Source organism: Hypanus sabinus, chromosome 2 (genome assembly GCF_030144855.1).
Source record: "Hypanus sabinus isolate sHypSab1 chromosome 2, sHypSab1.hap1, whole genome shotgun sequence".
Lineage (NCBI taxonomy): Eukaryota > Metazoa > Chordata > Chondrichthyes > Myliobatiformes > Dasyatidae > Hypanus > Hypanus sabinus.
The window spans coordinates 63,777,164-63,789,278 of record NC_082707.1 but is presented as its reverse complement, the minus strand read 5'-3'; positions in this window follow the sequence as shown (position 1 = coordinate 63,789,278).

Here is a 12,115-nt window from a genome sequence, read left to right as displayed (position 1 = left end):
GCTTGCTAAGGTTCCATTTTCAGGCAGATGTACTTAAGTAAGAAAAGCTAGCACCTTTACATGCACTAATGGCTACAAATTATCCTGTGCATACATTTTTGTAGCACTTCCGTGCTTTTCTTAAGGTGTGTTGTTGTGGAACCACATCAAGTCCATCAGATTTGCAAGAGATCGTGGACCTGTTTGGTGATTCTTTTCATATCTGCTAATTCAAGCATAATAAATTATAAATATTGGAGGTTATAGATCTCCATTCCTTCTCGCCTGATATTAGACACTTAAGTGTATAATAATCAAACAAGGCTTCCTGCCTGTTCTATTGTATACTTGTTATGACACTTCAAGAAACTTTATTTTTAATATTGTACTGTGCCAAGCAAATGGCTGGAGTGTTCAAGGATATCTTTATGTCTCACCTCTGTGGTTGGGTGTTCCCACCTGTTTCCAAAGGGTAGCAATGATCGTACTGGTGCCCAAGAAGAGCAGGGTGAGCTGCCTCAAAAACTGTTGCCCAATTGCACTCCCATCTACTGTGATGAAGCGGTTTGAGAGCTTGGTCATGAATCAACTCTAGCTTAAGCAAGGACCTGGACCTGCTGCAATTTGCTTGTTGCCACGATAGGTCTACAGTGGATGATGCAGCCTCACTGGCTCTCCACTCAGTCTTGGATCACCTGGACAATAGTGTTACCTGCATCATGCTGTTGTTTACTGATTACAGCTCAGCATTCAACACCATCATACCCTCAGTACTATTCAACAAGCTCCAAATTCTGTGTCTGTAACTCCCTCTGAGACTGGATTCTTGACTTCCTCATTGGGAGACCACAGTCGGTGCAGATTGGAAACAGCATCACCTCCTTGCTGACTGTCAACACTGGCACACCTGAAGGAATGCAACTAAGTACTATAAAACCTATTATCAATGGAGGAATTCATCCGATGTACACTGCTATGTATGGGGTGTCCAGGGAGGGGTAGCACCTTTGTTGGAGTGGCTTGTTGTGTCCATTCCCTGACTTTGGTCCCTACCAGACACTCAGCTCTCAACTGTGGATCCAGGTAGCTATTTGGATGTGACAGCGGCCACACCCCGGTACAGCACTTCCACACGTGGGCTAAACAGGTGAGGGTATCCAGTAGGCCCCATGCCCCAGAGAAATAGGGACATGGCTGTCCTAGCATGTGAAGTCAGCTTGCAGTGGACTAGGCGACTGAGATCAACAGTGAGATCCTACTGCTAAGGAGGCGATTCTGCAACGTTTGAGGAAAGCAAAGCATGATAAGGCACAGAAGAAGTTATGGCTATCCACTGTAGCCAAGGAATACTCCAGTTTGTGACAGTTGCTCATACCATAAGACCATAAGATATAGGAGCAAAAGTAGGCCGTTCAGCCCATTGATTCTGCTCCACCATTCAGTCATGGGCTGATCCAGTTCTTCCAGTCAACCCCACTCCCCTGCCTCCTCCCCATACTCTTTAATGCCCTGGTTAATCAAGAACCTATCTATCTCTGCCTTAAATGCACCCAATGACTTGGCCTCCACAGCACTCGTGGCAACAAATTCCACAGATTTACCACCCTCTGACTAAAGTAATTTCTCCACATCTCTGTTCTAAAAGATGTCCTTCAATCCTGGAGTCATGCCCTCTTGCCCTAGACTTCCCTACCATGGAAAATAACTTTGCCATATCTGATCTGTTCGGGCCTTTTAACATTTGGAATGTTTCTATCAGATCCCCCTGCTCATTCTCCTGAACTCCAGGGAATACAGCCCAAGAGATGCCAGATGTTCCTCATACAGTAACCCTTTAATTCCTGGAATCATTCTCGTGAATCTTCTCTGAACCCTCTCCAATGTCAGTATATCCTTTTTAAAATAAGGAGCCCAAAACTGCACACTATACTTCAAGTGTGGTCTCATGAGTGCCTTACAGAGCGTCAACATTACATCCCTGCTCTTATATACCTCTAGAAATGAATGCCAACATTGCATTCACCTTCTTCACCATCAGTTCAGCCTGGAGGTTAACCTATAAGGTATCCTGCACAAGGACTCCCATGTCCCTTTGCATCTCTGCATTTTGAATTCTCTCTCCATCTAAATAATAGTCTGTCAATTTATTTCTTCCACCAAAGTGCATGACCATACACTTTCAACATTGTATTTCATTTGCCACTTCTTTGCCCATTCCCCTAAACTATCTAAGTCTCTCTGCAGGCTCTTTGTTTCCTCAACACTACCTGCTCCTCCACCTATCTTTGTGTCATCGGCAAATTTAGCCACAAATCCATTAATCCCATAGTCCAAATCGGTCCCACCTGTGGAACTCCACTGGTAATGGGCAGCCAGCCAGAATAGGATCCCTTTATTCCCACTCTCTGTTTTCGGCCGATCAGCCAATGCTCCACTCATTTTAGTAACTTCCCTGTAATCCCATGGGCTCTTACCTTGCTAAGCAGCCTCATATGTGGCACCTTGTTAAAGGCCTTCTGAAAATCCAAGTGCACCACATCCTTTGTCTACCCTGTTTGTAATTTCCTCAAAAAATTGCAGTAGGTTAATCAGGCAAGATTTCCCTTTCAGGAAACAATGCTGGCTTTGACCTATCTTGTCGTGTGCCTCCAGGTACTCTGTAATCTCATCCCAAATAATCGATTCTAACAACTTCCCAACCACTGATGTCAGGCTAACAGGTCTATAGTTTCCTTTCTGCTGCCTCCCACCCTTCCTAAATAGTGGAGTAACACTTGCAGTTTTCCAGTCACCCGGCACAATGCCAGAACCTATCAATTCTTGAAAGATTATTTTTAATGCCTCCACAATCTCTCCAGTTACTTCCTTCAAAATCTGAGGGTGCATTCTATCAGGAGATTTATCGACCGTCAGACTTTCTGAGCTTCCTGAGCAACTTATCAGTTGTACAAATGTAATTTTCACTGCACATACTTCACTTCCCTGACACTCTTGAATGTCCGGTATACTGCAGACGTATTCCACTGTGAAGACTGATGCAAAATACACATTCAGTTCCTCTGCCATCTCTGTATCTCTCATTACAGTATCTCCAGTGTCATTTTCTATTGGTCCTATATCTACCCTCAACTCTCTTTTATCCTTTATATACTTAAAAAACCTTTTAGTATCTTCTTGGATATTAGTCACCAGCTTCCTTTCATAATTCATCTTTTCCTATTAGTTTCCTTCTGCAAGTTTTTAAAAGCTTCCCAATCCTCTATCGTCCCACTAGCTTTGGCTTCCTTGAATGCCCCCTCTTTTGCTTTTACCTTGGCTCTGACTTCACTTGTCAGCCACGGTAGTGTCCTTCTTCCATTCGAAAATTTGTTCTTATGTGGAATATATTTATCTTGCACTTCCCTCATTTTTCGCAGAATACTGTTGGATCTGGACTTCCGAGTTGAGAGAGTGGAATTGTCACAATGCAACAGTTTTCCACTTTATAAAACCTGCTGCGAAGGTTTCACTATCATCATTGGATACAATGGACAACCAACATGCAGCCATGTTCTTTTGATTGACTGTAAATGAACAAATTAACAAGACACCTAGTGCAGATAATGGGCTGCCATCGTACAATACTTTTGATGATTGCATCCTCCAAATCTTCATTTTTTTTGTAACATTCAAGATAATTATCACTACCTTGAAGTTCTTCAGAGTTGCTAACTTGAAGTATTGAAATCTTCTCATTTTCATTCCTAGCTGTTTCTGACATCTTGACACTGGAACACTTGGAACTGCATTGAGCAAAACAGTTCTGAATTGTCTTACTGCTGATTATTCCCCAATTATCAGTGACAAGCATCACCACTTTATTAATACAAAAACATGTAACTGACGCTATTTAAAATCTGTTCACTTTAAGCACAGTGTAGTATCCAACAGCTACACAAGTTCAGACAACTGACACAAGTTAGAAACTATTTCGCCAACGAATCTCCTGTCCCAATTAAGCTACATAATGTCCCAAATAAATGAAATACAAGTTTTTATACTTATAGAGTTTTCCACCAGAATCCACTATATATTTTGTACTGTAACTTATAGTTTTTTAAATTATGTATTGCAATATATTGTTGCCGCAAAACAACAAATTTCACAATTTATGCCAGTAATATTGAACCTGATTCTGATTTTGAAGTAAGGCATGCTAATGGATGCAGAAGAACTAGTAGATGTACTGATTTTAGATTTCCACAAGGTGTTTAATAAGATGCCTCCTTGAAGCTTATTGACAAACAATAAAGCTCAGTGTGTACAAGGCGATATTTTGCCAATGATGGAAAATCGACTAGGAAAGAAAGAGTAGAGGTAAATGTGTTTTTTTTCCCCCATTTGACAAGATGTAATAAGCGCATGCCAAAACAATGCTGTGGCTTCAGCCTTTCACAATTTATGTGAATGACTTGGATTACTGTACTGAAGAAATTACTCCTAAATTTGGTAATGACACAAAGGAGGGAAGATAAATTGTAAAGATCTTAAAATGCCATGAAGGGATATAGTGAGTCGGCATAATATGGCAAGTGGGATATAATGTTGGAAAATGTGAGAAAGTATGTTGTGCAGAAAAAAATAGAGAAAAAATACACTATCTAAAAGCCGCACACAGATTGCTGGTGTAACGCAGCAGGCCAGGCAGCATCATTAGGAAGAAGTACAGTCGACATTTTGGGCCAAGACCCTTCGTCAGGACCAACTGAAAGAAGAGATAGTAAGAGGGATGCTATCTCCCTATTTATATACCATTTAGTAGATACTACCTAAAAAGTGGGAGATTTTAGAACTCTGAGGTACTAAGGGATCTAAGTGTCTGAGTACTGTCTGTGATTTGCAAAAGCTAGTCTAGGTGAAGGGACAGCATGTAATTTGGAAATATGCCAGAATTGAATGCAGAAGAGTCAATTATATAGAGCATTAGAAGGACCACAGCTGGAAATCTTGTGTGATCTCTTTAAACAGCAGATGATGTAAGTGTGTTGAAGACAGTTCGGAGAAGATGTCCTGGATTGACAGTGGAATATGCGCGTTGTCTTAAAAAGGGAACGCTGAATAGTCTAGACTTATACCCAGTGGAGTTAAGAATGCAAGATCGATTTGAATAAAGTGTAAAATATCTTGATGGCAAATATGGAGAGGTTATTTTCTCTTGAAGGAGACTGTAAAACTAGTATCACTGTTTAATATGAAGGGGTTATTAGAAGAGCATTTTGATTTTTTGTTTTACAACAGAGGGAGATATATTCTTGATAAGCAAGGGAGTGAAGAAAGATGCTGTCGGGATAGTGAAGTTGCAGCCAGTTTGGCAATTTTTACGTTCTTTGACTTTTCCAGAACAGGTTATGTATTGACTGTTTACCCTCAGAGAGAAAGTGGGACTAATCAAACATCCCAACTAAATATTGTTGGAATACACTCAGACCAGTTAGTCCCACAGTATAATCCTTGAAATGAGACACAAACAATAAAATAGGCAGAAGTCAGCATGTTTTCTTACGGGAAAATCTTGCCTGACAAATTTGTTGGAATTCCTTGAGGAAATTACAGGCATGGTAGACAAAGGAGAGTCAGTGGTTGTTGTTTACTTGGATTTTCAGAAGACCTTTGTCAAGGTACCACACGTGAGACTGCTAAGCAACATAAGAGCCCATTGTATTACAGGAAAGATACGAACGTGAACAGAAGGTTGGCTGACTGGTAAAAGGTGAAGAGCTGTATTAAGGGGTCCTTTTCTGATTGGCTTTTGGTGAATAGTATTGTTCCACAGGAATCAATATGGGGTCCACTCATTTTACCTTTGTTAATGATGCACATGACAGAATTAACTTTGATTAATTATCTGGATGATGGAATTGAATAAAGATAGCTTTATTTGATAAAGAATAGTTTTATTCGTTACATATACATTGAAGCATGCAATGAAAAAAATGTTTGCATCAAATCAAATCAGCAACAATCCTGGTGGGCAGACCATAAGTATAGCCATGCTTATGGTGCCAACAAAGCATGCCACAATGTATGTATTTTACACATGAGATGAAACTGAACCCATGGAGAAAATCCGTGTGCTCACGGGGACTATGTAGAAATTCTTTACGTGTAATTGAACTCCGATGAGTGATCCCTGCTGCCCGTAAAGCGATGCGCCAACAACTGAGCTACCATGCGGCCTGATGATTTTGTGGCCACTGTTGTCGATGATACGGAGATAGGAGGAGGAACAAGTAAGGTTGAATTGAATTGAATTGACTTTATTTCTTACATCCTTCACATACATGAGGAGTAAAAATCTTTACGTCTCTGTCTAAATATGCAATGTACAATCATAGTAATCTATAATAATTTATAGTAAATAGAACAGTCAATGTGACATAAAAATGCACTCAAATCAGCGTGAGTTAATCAGTCTGATGGCTTGGTGGAATAAACTGCCCTTTTTTCATACCTGTCTTTGTAAATGTCCTGAATCACAACTACAGATGTGCTGGGCTGTCCGCACCACTCTCTGCAGACTCCTGCGATTGAGGGAAGTACAGTTCCCATACCAGGCAGTGATGCAGCCGGGCAGGATGCTCTCAATTGTGCCCCTGTAGAAAGTTCTTAGGTTCTGGGGAACCATTCTCAACTGTCTGAGGAGAAAGACGTGCTGTTGTGCCTGTTTCACCACACAGCTGGTGTGTACAGACCATGTGAGGTCCTCAGTGATGTGGATGCCAAGGAACTTAAAAGCTGTTTACCCTCTCAACCCCAGATCCGTTGACGTCAATAGGGGTTAGCCTGTCTCCATTCCTCCTGTAGTCCACGACCAGTTCCTTTGTTTTTGTGACATTGAGGGAGAGGTTGTTTACTTGTCACCACTGTGTCAGAGAGATGACTTCCACTCTGTAGGCCACCTCGTTATTGTTTAAGATTAGGCCGATCAATGTAGTGTTGTCGGCAAATGTAATTAGCAGATTAGAGCTGTGGGTGGCGACACAGTCATGGGTGTACAGGGAGTAAAGGAGGGGACTTAGTACACAGCCCTGAGGGTCAGAGAGGTGGGGTTGAAGGGCCCCACTCTTACCACCTGCCAGCGATCTGACAGGAAGTCCAGGATCCAGCTGCACAAGGCAGGGTCAAGGCTGAGGTCTCTGAGCTTCCTGTAGAGCCTGGAGGGAATTACAGTGTTGAATGCTGAACTGCAGTCCAAGAACAGCATTCTCACATAAACATCCTTCTTCTCCAGATGTGTAAGGGACGGTATGTAGAGCAGTGGCTATTGCAACGTCTGTCGATGGATTGTGTCACTAGGCGAATTGTAGAGAGTCCAGTTTAGGTGGTAGCGTGTTGCAGATGTAGTCCTTGACCAGCCTCTCAAAGAAGAGAAAGCAGAGAGCTCACAGACAGATTAGAGAATGGGCAGTGAAGTGGCAGATGGATACAGCATGGGGAAGTGGATGGTCATGCACTTTGTTAGAAGGAATAAAAGTGTAGACTATTCTCTAAGCGGAGCAAATTCAGAGATTGGAGGTGCAAGGAGACTTGGGAATCCTAGTACAGGATTCCCTGAAGGTTAGTTTGCAGGTTGAGTTGGTAGTAAGGAAGGCAAATGAAATGTTAGCATTCATTTCTAGAGGGTGAAAATTTAAAAAAATGGTTCAAAGGTCCATTTTATTGTAAAAGTATGCATGTAGAATACAATAGAACTCCGATATGCATCTTCTCCAGATAGCCCTGAAATACAGAGGAACCAAGGGAATTGTTGACGGAAAAGACATCAAACTCTGCCCCCAGAAAAAAGAAAAATTTGACAACCCCAAACCCCGAACTCTACCTCACACAAAAAAACTAAAACATCACCCACACAGAAAACGACATCAAACCCCAAACTTCTCAATCCTGCCCTCGCACAAAAACTAACAGATGTTAGAAAAACTACTGATGTAATTCTAATTGGTCAGACTGCATTTGGAGTATTGTGAGGAGCTTGGGCCCCGTATCTAAGAAAGGATGTGCTGCTATTGGAGAAGGTCCTGAGGAGATTTGTAAGAATGTTCCTGGAATGAAAGAGTTAACATATGAGGAGCATTTTATAGCTCTGGGCTTATTCTCACTGGAGCTTAGAAGAATGAGGAGGAATCTCGTTGAAACCTCCTAAATACTGTATACAGATATCTTTAACTTATTACTTTGACAGTCTGAGGTACCCACCTGCTTCAAGTAGGCTTCAATTATACTGGTGCCTAAGAAGAACATGATAACCTGCCTCACTTAAATCCACTGTGATGAAATGCTTTGAGAGGTTGGTGATGAAGCATATCAACTCCTGCCTGAGAAGTGACTTGGATTCGCTCCAGTTTGTCTACTGTCACAACAGGTCCACAGCAGATGCTATTTCATTGGCTCTTCATCAACTGTGGAACATCTGGACAACAAAGATGCATACATCAGGATGTTCATCATCCATTATAACCCAGTATTCAATACTTTTATCCCCTCAAAACTAACCAATAAGCAGGTGACTAGATATATCCCCCTGAAGTGATTCCAAGAAAACCAAAACGATTGTCGCTTCATGAGAGTTTCTGGAAGATTACTACCTGTTTCTGAACATAGAAGAAATGCAGCATTTTCCACAATGAGTGATGATGATTGATTCAAAGATTATATGCAATAATATATTTCATTACAATTTTTCCAAGTGTCGTTTAAAATGTATTTTAAAATGAGCAAAGAATAAAAAATATTTGGATTTTCAGCAGGTATCAGATAAAATTCTGCATACAAGGTTATTGTTCAGTGTAAAAGCAAGTGGGATTTGAGATAACGTATTGGTGTCCTTTGAAAATTGCTTGACAGATTACAAACAGAGAATATGATAAATAGGTCTTTCTGTAGTGGAAGTGGACTGCCACAGGGATCAGTGCTTGGGTCCCAGCTATGTTAGTGATTTGGATGAGGGATTTAAATGTGTTTTTTCTAAATTTGCCAATGATCCCAAGCTGGGTGGGATTGTGAGGCGCATGGAGAATGTAAGAAGTTTTCAACAAAAATCAGGCAAGTTGACAGAGTGGAAAAAATATGTGGCGGATACAGTGTAACATGGATGAAGGTGAGGTAAAGCTGGATAAAGGCACAGTATTATTTAAATAAGTTTATATTAACGTACTAAAGAATCTAAGGAAACTCACTGTATACATACTATTCCAGGTGCAGCATCACTAAGTTTCCAATCATGTCATTCATTAGCTCCTCCCTATATCCTAGCATGAACATTAGTGATTGCTGTGTTAAGACTGGATGATACGTGAGTCCATGGGATGCTTGTCTGGAGTTATAGCTGCTCTGCATCGCCTGGAATCATACAGAAACAGCTGGAACTGTGGTGAGTTGCACTTCAGAAACCACTTAGATAACTAGACAGGACCACGTGTTCATTACAGTATCATGGAGAGATGCCAGTGTAAGGAAGTAAATTGAACAGTTAAAAGTTTTTGCATGGTAGTAGTCATGAGTGTCATCAGGCCTCCAATCTCTCTGTTTTCTGCTTCTTTGAGACAAAGTTTATATGGCTGATTTTCTCCCACTGCATCATAGTACATGCAGACCACATTGTTGTTGTCTGCAACTTCTTGCTATCAGGGGGAGTGAAACTTCTGTTAACTTTTTGTAAACCTTGTTTTAGGAGAGTAGGTCATTGTGGTGAACTACGTGTGCCTGTCCGGACACGCCCCCTGCTGACTGCTCCTGTGGCTCCTCACACAGACCCCTGTATAAAGGCGATCAAGGCCTGAGCCCGGCCTCTCAGTCTCCAGGATGTAGTATGGTGGTCACTCACTGCTTGTTCTTTCTTCCAGTCAATAAAAGCCGATATCTCGCCTTACGTCTCAGAGTGAGTTATTGATGGTGCATCAGTCATAAACTTCAGAAAGGAGAAGGCAGATGAAGTGTACACCACATTTTTCCCTGCACATTGCACTTACTGAAAATTTTAAGAATTGAAATATAAAGAGAATAGGTTTTGTTTCATAGGTTCTGAAAGGAGTTGAGTGTTACCAGTTGACAGATATTAAGTTTGTGAATATGCAGCATTCACTCATTCTACCATTTCTGTTATTCCTGGTGCAAAGAAGAGTGCAGAAGAACATGCTGGGAGCAACACCTGGCATATTTAAAAATGTCAGCCGTGTGAGTCTGCAGCGTAGGATTGCGTGCATGCTGAACAACAAAAAATACAGCAAAATCAGCTTGCTGCAGATGGAGATGATTCATCTCACAATCAACAGATCAAATCAGAGCTCTGCAGTCTGGCTCATCTGGTTGTGAATGTTGGTGGACAATTAAGCATCTAATAAGAGGAGGAGGATCCAAGAATATCCTAGTGAAGATGGAGCCCGGCATATGAGTTTTAAAGATCAAGCTGAAGCATACATGACCACGTTCAGTCAGAAGTGCTGGAAAGATCCTGACAGCCCTGCCAACAAAATCCAATCCATCTTCAGCCAATTCAGTTCACTCCATATGAAACAGCCAAGTGCACTGGGTACAGGATCAGGCACCATCCGAAATGGCCTGTGCCCCCAAATTAGCCTAATTATTTCAGTATAGTTTTGATATTGACAGCCACCCAATGATGTGCAAACTGCTGGGTATGTCCTCTTCACAAAAAAACACTATCATCAACAGAATAATGGGAAGTGTCATAGATAGTGCTGTCAAAAGGCATTTTCTCACCAATAGCCCACTCACTGGTGCCCATTTAGATCTTCACAAGGACGATAAAGCTGGAAGTCTCATCACAGAGTTGAATTCAAGAGGTGAGATGAGAGTTACTGACCTTGATATCAGGGTGGCATTTGACAAGATGCAGCATCAAAGCACCCTAGTAAAATTGTAATCAATGTGCATCAATGTGAAAGCACTCCAATATTTGGAGTAATACTGTGCACCAAAGAGGATTTTATTGTTCAGAGATCAATCCTCCCAGACCTAGCGACACCCAAAATGTTGGTGGAACTCAGCCTCTGCAGGTCATGCAAAATCGATATAGGGAAATGGACAGGAGGCAATACAGGTCAAGAGTCATAGAAAAGTACAGCACAAAAAGAGGCAATTCGGCCCATCTAATCCATGCCAAACAATTTAAACAGCTACTCCCACTGACCTGCGTTAATCAGGAATGGGAAGAAGAAGGGGAGACAACCAGTATAAAAAAAGGAGTTAGAGGGAGTGGAGCAAGGCATGGTTGGATGATAGGTGGATCCAGGTGAGAAGGGGATGATAGGTGGATCCAGGTGAGAGGGGGATGACAGGTGGGTCTCGGTAAGAGGTGGGGTGATAGGTTGGGGAGTGTGAAAGTGGGAATGAGGTAAGAAGCTGGGGTTTGACAGTGGGAAGTGATAAAAGTGCTGCAGGAGATGGAATACGATAGGAGAGGATGTGGGTCACAGAATATAGGTGGGGGAGGAGGGCAGAAGTACTGGAGGGAGACATGTATGGGTGATGCGCAGATTGAGAGGGGAGCAGAGTGGAAATGGAGGAGAGATGGGACTAGTTTTTTAAGGAGAGAGAAAGGGGAAACTGGGGGGAGTTATTACCAGAAGTTAGAGGAATCCACGTACATGGCATCAGTTTGGAGACTACCAGGTTCCTCTAGTCTGGATCTAGCATCAATTTGGAATTAGAGGAATCCATAGAGAGATATGTAGGAGGGGGATTAGCAAGTGGAAATAAAATGGCTGGCTACCAGGAAGTTTTGTCTGTTGCAGTGGATGGAGTGAAGGTCCTCAGTAAAGCGATCCCCCCAGTGTATGATGGGTCTCACCGATGTAGAGGAACTGCACAGGGAGCACGAGATGCAATAAATGACAGATTCACATTTGAAGGGCTTCCTCAGCTGGAGGGACTGTTTAGGGGCCTGAATGGTGGTGAGCGAGGAGGGAAACTTAGAGCAGTTGAAGGAATAAATGCCTAGAGGTGGACCAATGGGAAGAGGACAATCCCTCTGAAAAACAGGGAGAGTGAAGAGAAGGAGGCCTGAAGTTGGAAGAAGGGGTCATCAGGAGGGATATGGGGAATCAAAGCAATGATTCCTCACCCCCATGTATCAAAG